The following is a 16,462-nucleotide window of genomic DNA, read 5'->3' as shown; positions in this document are numbered from 1 at the left end:
GTACATTACTGTTTTATTTGTCGTCTCCTTTTTATCCAAAACGGATTTTAAGGTATTAGAAGACTTATAGAATTTTCCTTTGATATACACGCCGTGTTTGGCAGGGGCTAAGGTAATGTTTTGAGTGCCCATAGATGGGTATCCTATAATTACAGCTGGATACATATCAATGTTTTGTACAACGATAAAGGTATCGGCAAATGTGCGCTTACCGACTTTGTAATGAACATGTGTTACTCCTATCACATTTAATTCATTATTTCCTATACCCGAGAGCGTTACTCCGAACTTCACTATAGGGAAGTTCGAAAACAATAAGTGGTGAGTCCTCAAATCCCTGATATTACGTGGACTACCAGAATAAAAAAATAATGTGTTCTAAATTTATAGCATATAATGTTGGCCGTAACTCATTTTGGCTTATTATTGCGTGAATTTGTTGCAAATCTATGGGAACCTGCACTGATTTATTGGATTCGGCCATGTTTTTCATAGGAAAATCTATTGCCTCACAATGATCTGGTAAATTATTAAATGGATTATTTGATACAAAAGATGTTGAAATGAATGACCCAACATCATTCTCTCCCCCAATGGAGTTAGCTACGTGGTATTTGCTTTGCTTTGCACATTCGGAAAATTCGTCTGACCTTACGAGTTCTGGCTAGACGGCCCAGGAACAGAGTTACTTGAAGCACTATTTGTTTGTTTTTGATTTTGAACAGCATTGCCGTTCGTTTGTTTCTTTTTATTAAGCTGAGGATTCTTCTTTTTATTTCCATAGGGAACTGTTTGCGTATTTCTAGGATTCTGCTGTTGATTACGCGAGAAGTGTCGATTATATGAATGAGTTGCACTGTTATGAATTGAACAAAATCGCGTCCTACAGTCTGCAATCATGTGACCTTCACGTTTGCAATTGTAACAAGTCATCCATGCCGCTTGATTATCATTAACTACATTTACTTGTTGTGGCTTAGTTTCATTTTTTGCAAGAACTTGAGTAAGCAAGGGATCAAGGTCAGTACACTTAGACATGTGTTTTTTTTATCTGTTTATACACATCTAGTTCCGTGCTTTCGGGCGTTAGCTTTTTATCAAAACACCACACTAAAGCTTCAGGCAACATAACTGTCATGCAAGTTAAATAAATTAGCCGTAAGAAATCTTTCACGGCGATGTTATCTCCTGTGACCAATGTGGAATTACGTATATTATCTTGATATTCATTCAGCCGGTCGGCACTGAGTGCTGCCAGTTCTATAACATTAAGCTGAGCACTAGAGGCTTGATTAAGTATGTTTCTTAATGCCCAACTACGTCTAAAGCTTCTTCAACGCCATATATTGCACGTAGCCTAACTTTGAAATCGTCTCATGTAACTGCCTCTTGGAAAGAGACTCCTCTAGGATACGCGCTTGCATCTCCTTTAACAAAGTCTTTGAAACTTTTAGTTTCTTGCAATTGTACAGATGGGTCTGTGATGCGTTTTGCGGTTAAATGAGCATCTACTGACGAGATCCATGACTCGACGTTCTGAGGCAGGAACCCATTGACCCGACCTTGAAAAGGAACAATAGCTGATCTTGCACTTACTAGAGTAACCACAGGAGTGGGGTTACTGGGTCCGGGATTCACAGGTGGTGTCATGTTAACTTTAACTTTTTTCCTATCACTACGATTCCTTGCAATCCTATCAAAATATCTATATGAATACACACGTCCACTGCGTAAACGTATATGCATGCATTATACAATAAAGATGTGTTGTAGATTATAATAAAGTCCCCCAAAATGATGATATTAAGACAGTTAATGTGATAGATATTTCCCGAGAAATTCTGAAAGAAAACGGAATTAGCACAAAGAGAAAAAAAAAATCAGCAGACGAGAATTCTTGGTTGAATATAGATTCCTGTAATGAAGGAAGATTAAGATTACATATAACTCACCCCAGCAATAATGGGTGATCGACTCGTGACATCAAACACTTCACTGAAAAAACCTGAATGAATAAAGGATGTATTTAGCTTAGTATATATGCGTGAAGATTGTTTGTATCCGATGACGTCACATCCTCTCTCTCTCTCGTTTGCAGGAAGAGTGTAGCTGGCGTGATGACCTTCGAATTGGCTTCTCGTCCTGCGTTGTTTATTCGATGAATGTTTCACTTCCCGATGTGATTCTTGAATGTATGTGTTTACTGATGCTTGTTGATTGGAGATCCTGTTTCCTCAGTTTATATCTGATTTATACCTGATATTCGATGATTTCATTACTTCGGTAGATGTAGATACTTTGTTGTAATTGTAAATTTATTACTGACGTAAAACAGCTGATTGTTACAGTTGTAACCGCTACCACCAATTGTTAGAGTACGAATGTTGTACGTACACATTGTGATTCCATCCTCATGTCTCTTCAAATGTGATATAAAAATATTAGACTTGTAGGTTTCTTCTTAAAATAAGTCCAAAATTTTAGGTTAACTTTAAACAATTTATTGATAGCTCCATCACTGGAGTATGGATGGTTTGGTCGGATGACCATTCAGTATGACAAGATGAATAGAACTGATTTACAATAAAGTCGCGTCGATAACGTAACACTAGCTATCTCAGCGTTTTACATAAATACAAAGTGAAATGATCACGTAGCCTTATGGCCGGAAGTCGGGTGATTCCGGTAGGGCTCAATAGGTCAACTGCTTCCCACGGGAGGCGTTGTGACTTGTTTACAAGACACAGATAAATGTTTATTCATGCAATGCTTTCCAAGCATTGCTTAGCATGGTCTAGTTTCACATCATGTTATGGTGCTGTTGCTACTTCCTAATTCGCCAATGACCCCTTGGGTCATGGGTTTATTAATGTATACATTACACATGTACAACCTTTCTTTTGTAATAAATTTAAATCATTATCATGCCCCAATTATTAATCTGTTGTTGCGCTTCTTCAAGTCTAATTGATTTATTCCTTTTCTATGAGCTTTCATACTTCTCAATCCATTTCCAGTTTTTAAAAGCAACACAAGGCGTGAATTTTATTTTCGTTTCAGAGTAGCTTTAAAATATTGACTAAATTGTAAGCTAATTATATTATTTAAGCAGCATTATTACAAGAAGCGTTTGGTCTTTACTTTACGTACTTTAAGGGGTGCTTTTCTGGTCCTATACAGCAGAAGAACCCTACTTTTTACAGGACCTCCGCATTTATCATGTTTGTTCGAAATCGTTCAACATTTTACACAACATAATGGTCGCTTATTGCTAAATCTACCCTATAAACCACTTAATGAACAAGAAAGTCTTTAGTTTCATCTTAAAAGCCTTGATATGTTCAGTTTCTCTAATGTCTAGTGGAAGATTATTGCATAGTCTCGGGCCGCATATTTAAAGGCTCTAGAGTCTACAGTAGACATATATCTAGGTTCCAATAATTTGAACCCATCTATAACTATTCTCATGTTAACACGATTTGTTGGCTACGCAATATGTAGCAATTCTCTTATATATTTTTAACGTCCGGTTCTGATTACTTGATGGGTAATTTTAGGGCTCAAGCCATGTCGTCCTGATGGAAGTTCCTTAAAGTAGCTTCCTAAGGGATATATGTACTACAGTGATATTCCCAGAGAATTTTACCTTTAGGTATCCAGAATTCTAACTCCTGGCGTGAATATCCTTAAAATTTCTCCTAAGGATATCGCAATATCAGCGGACGCATTCTTGACACGCCTCCATAGCAATCTGCACCCCTAATAGCGTTTTCGCTTCAAGGAGGATGTGGCAAAATAAAAGGGAGCCGTCCAAAGGCTATCCCCGCCATCGTAATACTATTGGGAATACAATAGCGCCATTCCCACGATGGCGGACATTCCTTTTTTTGTAGCGATTTCGCTCTGTGGTATTCCCTGGTGATCTAACTTTTTGATCGTTTTACAGGATTATAATTATGCTTTCTCCATCTTTTTCCGCCTCTGGAAAGTTGAGTATTGGGTCTTTACTATGAGTATATTTTAGCTCCTGTTTCACAATGAAATTAGAGTATTTTATTGTGCCTAAGAGCTAGGCCAGTTACTGGAGGCGCCATGGCGCCGTCGTTCGTTAGGCATGTGTTATTTAGATAGCAGATAGGCTTCCAGTTTTAAATAGTCTTATTTAATTATTTTAATTATTTAGCTATTTAGGCAATTATGCTTGTAGAGATTTGATAATGTGTTTAATTTTTTCCCCTTTCTTTGTCGATCGTATAGTTAGAGTTTCGGTGATTTAGGTAACAGAGATCTCGTTTAGCCTAGGTAACCTAACCTAGACGTTTTACTATACGTTCAGACTTTCCCCGGTTACCCTCGTGTACTGTTTTCATTCAGTGGAGACTGATACCTCCTAGAATGTTATGAAACCTCGCACATCTCTTCGGAGATTTAAGGGTAATTTCTTTCCCTCTGAGGGTAGCCTCAGGCTACAACCCTAATAGCCGTGCCTTGAATTTTATTCAGACATGGCTAACTTAGGGTTTGTCCAGCCTCTTCACTTAACCGGTGGTTGTGGTATACCAGCAGGTTTTGGGATTTAGTCAGAATCTCAGAATATTTAGTCTTATGTCGGCGACCTGCCGGCAGGGCTAATGGGTTGTAGGATACATCATTCCCCTGCCGGCTAGGTGGCCGGCAATAGAGGTTAGCCATCATTAGCCGCACTCGGAGTTATGGTAGGATACCATCTTCTCCTTACGACTAAAAGACTAGTCCTGTGCCACAGTACTCTGGGCTGAAGAGTAATATTCTCTAGCGTAGGATACGTGGCACTGGAACTCTGTTTCTTCTTTATTGAGAGGAGGCGGCAGTGCCGCCATCCCCTTAACTGTGTCGGCAATCTCTGGGATGGAGAACTGAGTCTCTCCTGTTCCCTGGGATTCTGCCGATACCGAAACAGAGTTTCTTTTAACAAGTGGTAGGACTGACAATTTTTGCCAGTTCCTTTCACGCTCGTTACAGGACCCTGTTCCCTACCCTTCTGTCCACTTTTGATGGCTGAGCCATTGTCTTTCTTTAGGCTGGCATCTTGCAACCTTACCATTGCCGGTAGGTTGCCGGAGCCGGTCAGACTCCCTCTCTAGCCATGACTTTGGCTGATGGCAGGGCATACTGCCGCTAACCACATCTTCTGTCGGTAACTTCCGGCCCAGCCGGCAGGCAAGATGGCCATGAGTGGGAAGTCCCTTTCTGTCCCCAAGGTTCTTCAGTCCTCCCTTGGACTGCTGCTACAGGTCCTGTTGCAGGGATACTGCCGGCCAGGCCGGCAAAGATAGTGCTGACTCAGTTGGCAGCACGCCGACTGTACTGGTACTCCTGGAGGCTTGCCGGCCGGCAGTGTATCGGCGGTACCTTGTCGGCAATAGTACTGTAGCTGCATGGAAGCCTGAATGGTACATTCTCCCCTTCTATTAGAACCTTCTTTCTGGAGAAAGGCAGTCAAATTAGACTTTTACATCCTTAATTACTGTGTACATTCACAGTATGGAGTAGCCTTTTTTCCATGCTATCTCTCTCTCTCTCTGGCTAGCATGCCAGGTATGCAGGCAAGACCTAGCTATGCCGGCTACATGCCGGCTGAACTACTGTATATATTATACAGGTAGCCAGTATATCTGCAATATAGAATATACTACAGATAGAAAACTACTATATAGTTTATACTAGTAGTTATTTCCAATATATTTTGGATATCCAACACAGGCATTTGCTAAGCCCTATCCTATATTAAATGAATATGATTTCTTCAATATCCTGATTAGAAATCAGTTTTAGGATTACCCTACAATATTAAACACTTCAAGGCAGGAGTAATACACTCCTAACCCTTAAAGGGTAGAGCCTTTATCCTTGAGTCTCCCTGATCAGGAAACTCTATATTTTAACATGGTAGGAAGACTACAGCAAATAGGCTGAGTGGGATATACATATATATGTCTTTCTTTTTCTTTAGTACAGCTGGCTTCATGCTAGATGGACCGTACTGTCATATGCTACTATGAAGGCAGCATAATGACTAGACTACAATACATGATGTACAGTAGCCAGTAAATTGCAATATAGACTTACTGCAATTAGAAAACTACAGTACCATTATACAGTAGTATTTTCTGACATACATTGGGTACCCTCGTACGAGCATTCCGCTGGTACCGCTCATATATTGAATGAATAGTTTTCTTCAATATTCTGATCGAGAATCAGTCATCCTGACCCCACAGTATTAACATTATTTTAGGACAGTGATTTGATACTTCTCTACCCCTAGGGTAAAGAGCCCTTTTACTTGGAGTTACTCAATAGAGAAACGTCCATGTAGTTAATACTGAGGGGAGGTAACAGCATTTACTCACAGGGGTACACAAATATGTATCTCCTACTATCCCTTTATAGCTTACTATCCTAAGCTACTCTTTTGTAAATGACATATGCATGTTGATTATCAAGGAGACAATCCATTGTATACTCCTTTGGTTTTCCTTTCTTTACAGGAGGAACACCAGATACCTTGTGCTGCAGTCCTCTGCAAGGCCAAGAGGAAGTATTTTTACGGTCATAATACTTGCAGGTTTCATGCCCCCTGTAATATTATTTCCGGATCCCTACATTATTGGAACCCACAGGTTTGCAATATATGTCGGACATTAATGTCCGGTGGTTTTGAAAATCCCAAGTCTACCGAGACTAGGGATACAGCTCAATATAAATTACACAACTGGGTGAGAGGCTTTCAAAAGATCTCTCCGGGACCTTTCATACCTAATGATAGGATGCGTAAGCTACTATTTCTGGAAGCAAGTGAGGAAACAGTAGGGCCTCAGGAGCCAACTACATCCCCTGACGGCCAGAAAACCTTTGGGATTAAGGGCAAGAAGTGCCCCAGTGTAGAAGAGGAAAATGTTGTGTCGGAATTTCCTCCGCCTATGCCGGCTATAGTGCCATCGATGTCGACATCTTAGTCTTCTACCCCTCTATTGGATAATGTGGTACAATTATGTATCCAGCTGAAGAATCAAATAGAAAGCTTTTGTAAACAAAACCAAAAGCAGGAAGTAAAACGCAAGATAGAGCCTCGTAAAGCTTCTCTTGTCGCTTCCCAGGGGTCAGTTAAACAACCCATGAATCAAGACCTACCAACATGCTCTATAACCAATCCCTGGAGGCAGATGCCGATTTCAAATGGTAATCTCTACATCTCAGAGAAAATAGGTGCTGTTCCTTTGGACAAAATTCAATTTTGGCCAAGCTTTGATGCTTTCCCTAATTGTTGGGTTCGACTGGAGTACGGCCCAATGTCAAGAAAAGGAACAGAACCAAAGGAGGTCTTGATTCTCAACCATGATATGGCAAAGACTATCCTTTCAGGTAGTCGAAGAAAGGCGGGTTATTCACAATCGAAGCTATTCTCACTGAATAACAGACACCCTTCCTTTCTTGCTCCTACTTCACTCTCATTCCCCTTTATGGGGAAGGCATTTACTTCTGTTGCCAAAGCGGTAGAAGCGGGTAAGCCATGTCCCATAATCGATGAGTGCAAGCCTTTGTCACCAGCTTTTCCCGGACAGGAAAAGGATTGGAAGGAAGTCCATTTGACATTTTCAGTAGGAAAATTAGACTAGGACGTCGCAAGTCGACAATTCAAGGTATGTCTCCCTAAATTGTCTGAGTTGCTCTTGTGTAATGAACAGGAGTCGAAGGAGAGATTGTGACATCCCTTTCTCTACAAAACTACATAGAGTTGTGTTCAACCTACGAAAGTACCCCAGACATGCTCATGGTCATAGCCAAAATGCATATGGCTATCTTGGTGAAGGACCTTTACGCCTCTATGAAGGCAAGGAGAGCATGTAGAGAGTTTGTGTTCGCTGATGCAACAGTGAAACACGAAATAAGGAGGCTAATATCTTCCAACATCTGGGGTGAAGACCTCTTCCCACACGAGGTCATTAAGGAAGTAATTAAGAATGCCACCATGGAGAATATAAGTCTTCTCCAAAAATGGGGCATTCCTTCAAAGAGAAAATCTTCTGTGGTTGTGGGTCCCCAACCTAAAAAGAAGATCGAAAATGCTGGAAATATCAGGGCTGCTCAACAACATCCCACTATTCCAGTGACCACGGTGCTACAGGCAGATGGTCAAAAGTCTACGCCTACTGACTTCTCGAAGCATGAAGATGCTTCGGCTAGGAGGAACTTTCCCTCAGGATCGCAGGACCTTCGATCCTTCGGTCCAAAGCTTATTCAAGATGATCCATTAATGGGAAACAGAAATGTCCCTACCATCATTTCCTTAACTTCTCCTACAGTTCAAAACCCTCCTGAAGGAGTATACCTGAGAGCTATAGAGCATACAGGTGGTAAGAAAACTATAGCTCATCGAGTTCCAGGGAAGGCTGTTTTGTGTTCAAGAGAAGGACTCAAGATATCAATGAGTCCTTCTGAACTTGTCGCCACTCAACAAGTTCATAAAAAACAGCAAGTTCTGAATGTTAATCCTTCTGAACATATGGACCTTGTTCCAATTAGGGGTGTTCGTAGTCTCGTCAGACCTGGAAGGTGTCCTTCGGAACCTTCCAGTCAACCACCCCCCTTCCTCCTATCTAGAATTCATGTTACAGATAGTAACATTCATCCTAGGAAAGATACGTGTCGGACTCACAGTCCTAAGTATCTTCAAAATATTGACGAACTTAGTCACGTCAAAGTCAAGCCTAGAAATAGTTCAGGTATTAATATACCTGATCAAGAGGCTGGAGTGGGCAGCACCAGAAGTTTCTGGCCAATGTGCATTCAAAGAGATGACACAGTTCCTGGGACATCATGGATGCAAGATAAGCTTCTAGAAGTGTCGACTTTCTCCAGCTCAGGGGTTTCGATGGTTAAAAAACCATCGAAGCCCTCAGTTACATCAACTCTCCTTTCCTTTGGGAATATAAAAGGAGCTCGCGCGGTCTGTCAAGAGACTCAGGCAATCAGTCAGATTTCCAAAATGCCAACAGGAAAAAGCGCTAAATTTTCCCAGTTCGCAACAGGGACAGACCTGGTGCTAAGGGCACACCGGAAAGATGCGTTAGGAGCTTAGAGGAAACACGCATATTACACTTGAAGAGATAAAAAAAGACTGAGATCGGTCCTTCTTTAATCGCTTCTTTAACAAAAATTAGAGCATGAAAGCCCCAAGACTCGGCCTGTCCTTTCATGGGTGGGGAAGCCCCCTCCACACAGATCAGACTCCCTACGACTAATCTGGGACACCGAAGCGATAATAAGACGTCACAATCGAATGTCTCGTACAGTCTTGGTGAAGTTACCCATCCCTCTCTTAAAGAGATGGCACCTACCAGCAGTTCATTTACAACTGATCCACGATGTGACGGTGGATACTCTATTTCGATCCAAACCGATAGAGTTGGAATGGTCCATGGGGCTGCAATTCGACCTCTTCATCACGAGCGTCTTCAAGAAACTACCTCGCAATATAACCCTATACGAGGATCCTCTAGTGGGGCTGATAGACTAGATGAGGCTGGTCCTAGCTCTGATCGTAGGTATATTTTCGAAGGTTCAGAAATTAGCTGCCTTCGTTTTATCACAGAGAACACAAACCCTTCATTTCATGATTTTCTCGCTCTAGTGGTTAGAAAAAGGTTTGGGATCTCAGAAGGCAATGTAGAATTCTTAGAAGAATACAAGGCCAAATCAACTAGAAAACAATATAAGTCTTCCTGGAAAAAGTGGGTTGAGTTTGTCAAAGCAAAAGGACCGAAAGAAATTTCAATGAACTTCTGTCTGTCCTTCTTTGTCCACCTTCATAGCCAGGGTCTGGCGGCCAATACAATAAATACGTGCAAGTCAGCCTTGACTAGGCCTCTCCTATATGCCTTTCAAAAGGATCTGGCGAATGAAATCTTTAATAAGATTCCGAAGGCATGTGCTAGGCTTAAGCCCGCAGTACCACCAAAGCCCATCTCTTGGTCTTTGGACATGGTCTTACATTATGCCTCATCTATGAAAAATGAAGATTTTTCTCTTAAGGATCTAACCTAAAAGGTTATTTTTCTGTTTGCTATTGCCTCTGGGGCTAGAGTTAGTGAAATAGTGGCCCTATCCAGAGATGAGGGTCACATTCAGTTCACAGAAGTGGGAGAACTGAATCTCTTTCCTGATCCATCCTTTCTCGCTAAAAACGAGCTACCCACTAAGAGGTGGGGTCCCTGGAGAATCTGCCCTCTGAAGGAAGATGTCTCTCTATGTCCTGTAGAGTGTCTAAAGGTCTATCTTCGTAGAACTTCAGACTTCAGGGGAGGACAGCTCTTTAGAGGAGAAACTTCTGGATCAAATTTATCCCTAAAACAACTAAGGGCGAAGCTCACCTACTTTGTTCGTAGAGCGGATCCGGACAGTACTCCCGCAGGTCATGATCTGAGAGAGATTGCTTCATCACTGAACTTCTTTCAGTATATGGAATTTGAGCGCCTTCTTTCATACACTGGATGGAAATCATCCAGAGTGTCTTACAAACACTATACAAAACAAGTGCATGAACTGAAACACTTCGTAGTGGCGCCAGGTAGTGTATTAAAACCTGCCCCCTAATTACTGTGGTAAACAGTTAATGGTTTGGGACCTCACATGTCCTCGCACATGTAACGGATGAGAATCATCCAGAGTGTTCTACAAACACTATGCTAGACAAATCCATGATCTGAAGCAATATGTGGTGACGCCAGGTAGAATATTTAACCTGCTGTCTAATTCTACGATGAACAGCTAATTGACTGGGACTGTCAATTAAAATCCTAGGTGTGGAATTATGCAGATAGCACTAGTGCCGGTGTACGAAGTACACAGTGCAGATAGAAGTAACCAGTACTGGAATTATGAAGAGAAATTGTTTTATAATTTTTCTTCAGTCTGAGAGTGGCACTCATCATTTCTTCCTTCAAGAAGGAAATATAGTCTCTGTACTTGTTACACGTATAATCCTATTGTGAAACTACATTCGTTTTACTAAACATCTCTTTTAGTAATTTTTTAGGAATAAATGTCTATAGGATGTAGTGCGTCCACTTTCGCCAGACAATTGTATATATACATGCCAGAGTTCTTCAACTTACCAAAGTAAGTATCCCTCATATATTTGTATGCATCAAATAATAGATATAAGAGACACTGATGTTATTTTAGCAAAATATATAACTATGAGACTATTTGTTTATTCAGTTTTTCCTTAATTTGGTCATACTGTGTATGTTAACTTCAAGATCCCTTTTTTACTGTCTAGAATGACTCTTCCCTGTAGGAGGTAGGAAGCACTAACATTGGTTATGATTAGTGATGGTGCCGAATAACAGTAACGTCCCTTATCTCATGTGGCCCCCATGACCATAGAAAAGGTTGCTATAAGGTTAAGGTACTGATAAAAATCCACAGATACACTAATGCTCTGGTATGCTTCCATCAGGACGACATGGCTTGAGCCCAAAAAACGGATTTTGAGCGAAGCGAAAAATCTGTTTTTGGGTGAGATGTCCATGTCGTCCTGATGGACCCAAACATCTCTTCTAAAAGAAAAGATCTTCACAATATCCCTCCCGTGGTACTGTATCTGTAACACCATGCTCAATGCTACAAGGAATGTCCGCCATCGTGGGAATGGCGCTGTTGTATTCCCAATAGTATTACGAGAGCGGGGATAGCCTTTTGACGGCTCCCTTTTATTTTGCCACATCCTCCTCGAAGCGAAAATGCTATTAGGGGTGCAGATTGCTATGGAGGCGTGTCAATAATGCGTCCGCTGATATTGCGATATCCTTCGGAGAAATTTTAAGGATATTCACGCCAGGAGTTAGAATTCTGGATACCTAAAGGTAAAATTCTCTGGGAATATCACTGTAGTACATATATCCCTTAGGAAGCTACTTTAAGGAACTTCCATCAGGACGACATGGCCATCTCACCCAAAAATAGATTTTTTGCTTCGCTCAAAATACATTTATTGAACAAATTTTAAACTCAATTCTTGCTTTAATAGACAGCCGGCCTAAATTAATCAGCATAGGAGTGATCTTTTCTCGGTCAAGAACACCTTTCATCAGTCTTGCTCCTCTGTTTATTACGTTTTGTAATTTTTTTAATTGCACTTTTGATAAATTGTAGTAGGAGTAACAGTAGTCAGTCCTGGTGATAACACAGTTTATCACAAGTTTCTTTACAGAATGTTAATCCAGGTACTTCTGTATATAAGCAAAGTTTCTGAGATGACAACCAACAGTTTTTACTATTTTATTTATTTATGTATTGAAAGATAAGTTGCAGTCAAGAGATACGCATAAATCCTGAACTGTTTTTTTATAATTTGTTTATTTGAATATGAACCATGTTTCTAACACTGTTTCATTTTTATTTAATTTTAGTTGTTTGATTATCATTCCCTAACTCTGGCAAGAATTTGGTTTAGAGTTTCAGTAGTGTCGTCTATATCATTTATGGAGAAGTAAAATTGAGTATCAGCAGCTTCACACCATGCCTTTATAGTATTTTCCACAGACCAATACTATAGATACAGAATAAGATTGAGCCCAGTGTACTATTCGGAGGTACCCCTCTGTTTAAAGTTTCCTATGATGAGTTAGTGTTTCCAATTTGCACACATTAATTTCTGTCAACCATATAGTCTTTTAAGTATTCAAAAAGTTGATCTTCAATACCGGTACACCATAGATCTTTCAGTGGCAGTTCATGCGCAGCTGTATCAAAACAGCACTAAGATCAAGTTATATTAAAATACCACATTTGTTTTCATTCATCATTTCCAGCAAATCATTTTCAATAGAAGAGATAGCAGTCTCTGTAGAGCAAAATTTTCGGTAAGCAGACTGGTTGTATGGAGGTAGCACCCTTGCCTGGTGATTGCCAGACTGGGATTCGAGTCCTTCTCAGACTCATTAGTTCCTCTGGTCGCTGCAACCTCACAATCCTTGTGAGCTAAGAAAGGGGGTGTTGAGCGAGCCTTTAAGTCTATCTGCTGAGTCATCAGCAGCCATTGCCTGGCTCTTCTTGGTCCTAGCTTGGGTGGAGAGGGGGCTTGGGGCTGATCACAAGTATGTATGGTCAGTCTCTAGGGCATTTTCCTGCTTGATAGGGCAATGTCACTGTCCCTTGCTTCTGCCATTCATGAGTGGCCTTTAATCCCTTTAAACTTTTAAGTGAATGATCAGTTGTTCAAGAATAACAAATACTAGCACTTTTGAAATAAAGATAGATTTGTAAATAGGTCTACGAGTTAATTCCTGATAATCTACAAGACTTTTCAGAATTGGTTTAACTATAGTTATTTTCTCAGATTTGCGAAACTTACACTAGTCGATGCTTGTATTTGCTATATCAGCTAGACCAGAAAAGTTTTTGGTTTCCAGTAACTTCAGATATAATTGGCATTGGATCGATGGCAAAGTTTGTTTTCTTTGCTATCTTGATAATCTTGGTGACATCGTCTTGTGTTATATTAATGAATCTCGTTAATTTTATCTGTGTATCTGGTGTAGCATTAATTTGATGTTGAATATTTGTAAATAACCTAGATATATTTTCTATTTTGTTTTTAAAGAATACAAAAAATTGTTTGCTAGTTCCTCGTCATTGTACCCCTCTGTTAGTTTCTTTTTTCGTTTTTTTTTTTTTTTTTTTACATTTCCCATTATACCATTTCGGAGATGATATAACTTATTCACGCCGGTTACTGCTTCGCTGGTCTTTCTCTTATTGTATTCTTTTTTTTTTTTTTTTTTTTACTTCATAGTAGGTAGTTATATTAGCACATTGCAGTTTTGTATTTTACCCACGTGCTTTCAGTTTTTAACTAATTACATTTTCTTTCTTCACATCTTTTTCCCTATTTTTCTCTTAAGTCTCCCTATCAAAACAAGGAGATCAGTCTTTAACAATTATAGTCTTTCTCGCCAGTGGACATGTGGTATCATATTAACTTTTACTCACTCAATTACATATGGTCATAAGGCAGTCAACACACATAGCACCCAAACAATGCCAGTTCTCATGATTGCAGGGAATGCTGATATCATCATTTATTTTCTTTGTGACTTCCTCAATAAATACACAAGGAGAGCAGTTTGATTTATGTCTAAAGTTTATGCTCTTCACCAGTGCGTGTTTCTGTACAGCTAGTCTAAACGTAATATGTTTGTGCACTTGATAGATAGTGCATTTCTCTACTAAATTTATATCAGAATCAATGATAATCATTCCATTACCTAAAACTAGGTCCAATGTATGCCCAGTCACAGTAGTTGCACATGATATGATTATAATCACTTACTAAATGCTAAAGCATCAAGATTTGATGAGTCATCCATCCAAAGATTAAAGTCTCCACAAATAACTAATTATTTTTTTCTATGATAATGATCTCAGTGAGTACATTGAATTCTTAAAAGAAAATACTAGTATTTGTTCTCAAAGGTTTGTGAACTGGTGCAATGGATATTTTTTGTTTTTTGTGCATGAATTATATTCAAAGCTTGTTACACTAGTTCTTAACATCCTGAGATTTTAGTAAACGTTATGAATGAAGAAGGTCCCCCTTTCACTGGTCTTGGTGGATTTTTTTGCGAAGGCTGTAAGCTCCGCAACTTGGTTTCCCAATTCAGCTGTTTTCTCTTCACGTTCCTCTATATCAAGGTCTTTAATTCTCAATTGCTCCTCCATTCTTGATTTACTTGTCCACGCTATTCTGGCTTCATCTACGCAGTATGGACAAATTCCTTTTAAGTCTTTCAAGTCTTCATCACGTGTTTTTGCCTCTATAAACACACACTTCCTGTGGTAGAACCTTTTACTGTCACATCTCTTTTGAATTCTCCCTTTGAGCTGTTTTAGATTATATTTCTTGCTTGTGAAATCTTTTCAAAATATCAGTTAATCTAATGGAGAGACTAAAGTGAGAAATGATAGTACACTATGGCTTGTTACCCTCCTGTGTGGATCTGCGATGGGACACTTATTTTTAAGTGTCCCATCGCAAATCCACACAGGAGGGTAACAAGCCATAGTGTACTATCATTTCTCACTTTAGTCTCTCCATTAGATTAACTGATATTTTGAAAAGATTTCACAAGCAAGAAATATAATCTAAAACAGCTCAAAGGGAGAATTCAAAAGAGATTCGTGAAACAAGTTTTCACTCGGAAACGTCTTTTGTCAAAAGAGTGTCTAGAAAACCATTGACATTTCGCCAGATAACGGCAGAGCTTGACCAATGGTCAGTGTTTGCCCAGACCTTACATATATAGACATTGGTATTTCGATTAGAAGACGTAATTTCTAATTAATAAACTCACCGTGTGGAATCCTGTGTAATATTTGCCAGTCCATATTAATTTACCTTGAAGAACCATTATCCTAATCATCATCATCTCCTCCTATGCCCATTGACGTAAAGGGCCTCGGCTTGATTTTGACAGTCTTCTTTATCTTAAGCTTTTAATTCAATGCTTCTTCACTCATCATCTTTTACTTCATGCCTCATAGTCCTCAGTCATGTATGCCTGGGTCTTCCAACTCTTCTTGTGACTTGTGGAAGGTCTGTTGAACTAATCTCTCTTGGGGAGTGCAATAAGCAAGTCCAAACCATCTCCATCTACCCCTCACCATAATCTCATCCACATCTGGCACTCGGGAAATATCTCTTACAGTTCCATTTCTAATACTGTCCTGCCATTCAACTCCCAATATCCTTCTGAGGGGTTAGTTCTCAAATTTACTGAATCTATTGAAGATTGTTTCATTGTCATATCATGACTCATGTCCATATAGTAACACTGATCTCGAAAAACTGATATATAGGTTGATATTATATGTAATTTCAGGTGATTTGGTTTCAAAATTTTACTTAACTTAGCCATTGTCTAATTTGTTTTATTTTTTATTTTTGACTAAACTTTAATTCTTAAGATCATGTTTTGGAGATCATAGTTACAAAACACTTAAATTATTCTACCTCATTAATCCCTTCTAATTCCAATGATAGTTCATCTTCCATTGCATACTCCGTTCTCATCATCTCTGTCTTTCTTTTATTTATCTTGAGCCCAACCTCGTGTGATATTTCATACATTTTAGTAAGCATGCTAATAAGGACAGCATCATCAGCCTAATTTGTATCTGCTAATTTCCTATCACCAATCCAGTCCCATCGTTCTCTACCGTCTCCGACTGTTCTACGCATTACAAAATCCATGAGGAAGAAATTTATTTGAAGGGGCTGCAATAACATTAACTTTGCACTTGCTTTGCTCATGAGCAACTCAATCAAATTCACATATTTCAGAGCAATTCCTTAAAAACGTAGGACTCTCCACAAAATTTGCTGGTGAACGCTATCAAAATAGTCCACAAAGCCCAG

The sequence above is a fragment of the Palaemon carinicauda genome, chromosome 6 (assembly GCF_036898095.1).
Source record: "Palaemon carinicauda isolate YSFRI2023 chromosome 6, ASM3689809v2, whole genome shotgun sequence".
NCBI lineage: Eukaryota > Metazoa > Arthropoda > Malacostraca > Decapoda > Palaemonidae > Palaemon > Palaemon carinicauda.
The sequence above is the reverse complement of the archived record's forward strand: the minus strand, read 5'-3'. Positions refer to the sequence as shown.